The following is a 3,536-nucleotide window of genomic DNA, read 5'->3' as shown; positions in this document are numbered from 1 at the left end:
TCCCACAATGACTTCTCAGGATGACATTTTGGAAGCAACTCCAAAGTACTGCTTCACCAGAGTAAATAGATTTCAATGAAATACAGCATGAAAAAGGAACTATTAAAAAAAAAAAAAAAAAAAATCACACATGCCTGCCACATCCACAGTGACAGAATAAATTCTAGGTGAAAGTTTGGTGGAAGAACTTGACTTTGGCTATGTTGTTTTCTGTAATTTAGACAGCATAAGATTTAAAAAAAAAAAAAACAACAAACCACAATCACAACATATTTCCTCATAAAGGGGATATTTTAGTTTAAGGTCAGTAAGGGACAGATATTCTACCAAACAGAGTAAGTCAAACCCACATTTCTAGGTCTCATTATTGAAAATAAATTCTTATCTGGAATTAAATATATTGTCTTTATAGCTTTATAGATCAACTGGTCAAAACCAAAGAATACTCTTTTAATAATTTCCAGTTAGAAATTCAAAAGCATGAGAAAACTTCAAGAAACCTTCAACATAATACAAGGAACAGAAATGTTATAGGACATTTAGATAGTATAAAAGATTCATGTATTCCAAAGTAGTGGTTTTTTTCCATCAAAACTCTCTGTCTGCTTGCATTAGAACTGAAAATGCTTTAAGATGCCAAAAAGGAGATAAAACTCCTCTGTATCCTTCTAACAGCTGAAGTAACACACATTCTTTCAAGTCAGTAATATTAAAAAAAAAAAAAAAAAGATAGATACTGATTGAGCTCAAAGACAGAAATTAATGCTGAGGTGAGAATCATAGAATTACAGAATCATTCAGGTTGGAGAAGACCAGTAAGACCATCCAGTCCAACCTTCAACCTAACTTTACTAACTTAGCTCTACCAGCCCACCGCTAAACCATGTCCCTAAGCACCATATCTAAATTATTTTTCAGTACACTCAGGAATGGTGATTCAACCACTTCCCTAGGCAGCCCGTTCCTGTAAGAACAAAGGACAGAATGTAGACTGCTCAGAAAAAGTCTGCTTTGAAGCATCCAGCAATAAAACTCTTGAAAACACAGAAAGCAATACAGTAGAAATAGTCCTAATAAGGGCACTATGAAAGGTGCTTCCTAATCTGCCTTCCAAATACAACTAAGCACTACAAAAAACAAAGCCATCTAAGAAAGATCTAAAGAGTGAAATTCTGCGTTGACAGGGGAGTGATGGAAAACAGGAAGAAGTTTCTTCCAAGCAATTAAACTTCTGAGTAAATGCAAGACAAAGTTCTTCAATTTTAATAATAAATTTAGCAGGGTTAACTAACAAGTTTTCAGTCTTACTACCAAAACATAAGTTGCCTCCCTTTTCATGGTATTCACAAGTAGCGTGGGCATTTTCATTTCATAGTCACAGGCATGTAGCCCTGAAACTTTACCATAAAAAGCAAAGCAAATAAATTCTTGAAAAATCCACAATATTGACAATGACATAGTTTTGAGCAGTTTCCATCTGTCACCCTCCTACTTGGAAGGCACCTGCCAATGAAGTGACCCACCTCATAGCAGCAATACTCTCATAACCTACATGTTTCTCTTTCCCTGCTCCCACATGTTTCTCTCTCTGCAAGAAGAGGTCCAATTAAACAAGGTACTTGAGTAAATGTTTTTTTGAAATTATAGACCAATCACATAACACACATTTCATCAGGCTAGGAGAGGACACTACTGACTGCTTGAAATGAGTTTTCACCTAATAGTAACTTAAGCAATCTTAGACCAAGCACCTCAAGAAAATTAAAAGAACACAAGATTACAATATAACCATTGAGCATGGCATTATCCTATCAAACTAGCAGCCAACTTTTATCTACATTTTTTCCTTAGAAGCCTCCCTATTAATTCAGTGTACTGAACTACTTCCAAGTTCAAGTCAGGCTTTCAAAACAAAACAATATCTGCATGCATGAGGAACATATAGGAAATAAAGTAACTGAAGAATCCTTAAATTAGGACTTTTTTTAAAAAAAGTAAAATGTTACCTGACAAGGACAATCTTTCCACAAGTACTAAAAACACTTCAACCACAAAAATCTGAACGTCTCAAAAGACCAAAATATTTTTATAACCCAAGTGTTAATTGAAGAGGGACACATTTGGTCTGTTTGTGCCTGGTTTATGTCTGCTTATGTGATGCGATGTCAATACAGGAATTACAATGAGAAATCACAGGAAGAAAAGTCAGTCTAAATAATATATCTATGATGATTTGTTTCTGGCTAAAAAAATCAACATTCAAATATGAGCTGAACCAAAGATTTTTTTTCTCCAAAATAGCACAATTTTCCCTGCCACTTTGAAGATCTGCTTTAGATTATAGCAGAGGAATAACCAATTTTTTTGTTTATATTCATTCACTTTATCTTTCAGACTAGTTGTGAAAATTTATCCTTCCCGCAATATATATGCTTTTTTAAAAATCATCACTGAATGCAATATAGCCAAATGGTGCAACTACAAAGTAGAACAGAAGTTCTAGGGGGAAAAAAATAAATTATATAAGGTCACTTAAAGTTTGTAGCCTTGAAGGTGCTAAAAACCTCATGTTGATCCAAGAACTCTAATCTGATCAGGTCAGTACAGAAACAGATTTATCTTTGTCAATAAGGTTGCTTGTATCTCAGCACATCTGCTGTTTTTGTGTAGTCTGCTCACGCTGTTCGCCTTGCTGGCTCTTAAAGACTGGAGTGGAAAGAGCAAAATAAACAAACAAACAAAGAAAACGGAACAATTCATGCATAAGACCACAGACTTCTGACAGAAGAAATGGTACCCATCTGAGAAAAGGCAGAAAAATCTTCCCTTGTATTTCTTTGAAGTCAAGGGGACTACTGGGTGAAGGCAGACACAGCCAACAGCCAAAAAGCACTATCAGCTTTATGTTTAATATGCTAAATGGTTCAAAACAAAAAAAATCACCAGTCAAACCCTAGTCACCAGGGGTCCTCGAATATTACTTATCTTTAGCCACCTTCAAATGATTGCGCTCTGAGAAACTAATAGGACAAGGTACTACTATGACTACAAGTCAAAACACAACATGATGAGCAAGGACTGTCAAGCACTTCTTCCCATGTCCTTCATCTGTCCTCTTCACACCACCATACACTGAACTTCATTTCATAGAATCAGTGAAACTCATCTTTCTCCCTTTCTTTTCCTTCCTCTTTCATTCTTCAATTAATTTTCATGTACAATTAACACATTCTGGTATTCTTGAGTAAATAGAAAAACATTTACAAGTTATAATAGCCACCTCTTTACAGCATGACCTGCTCAACCATCAGAGAGCTTCTATCTCAGGCAGGCTCTCAAGGTGAAGATGCTTGCTACAATACAGGTAGTATATATGACACCATCCCCTCAGTTTCCTTTTCTAAAAATGTCCAGTTCACATTTTAAGATAATTATCCTGCTTCTGAGCTCCTGGAAGACAAACAATAAACCACAAACACACAAAGTTTTTCAGGTAGGTTATAAAGCAGGACAAAGGAAGCACAATGAATAGGTTT

The sequence above is a fragment of the Chaetura pelagica genome, unplaced genomic scaffold, assembly GCF_000747805.2.
Source record: "Chaetura pelagica isolate M959 unplaced genomic scaffold, ChaPel_1.0 scaffold3, whole genome shotgun sequence".
Lineage (NCBI taxonomy): Eukaryota > Metazoa > Chordata > Aves > Apodiformes > Apodidae > Chaetura > Chaetura pelagica.
The sequence above is the reverse complement of the archived record's forward strand: the minus strand, read 5'-3'. Positions refer to the sequence as shown.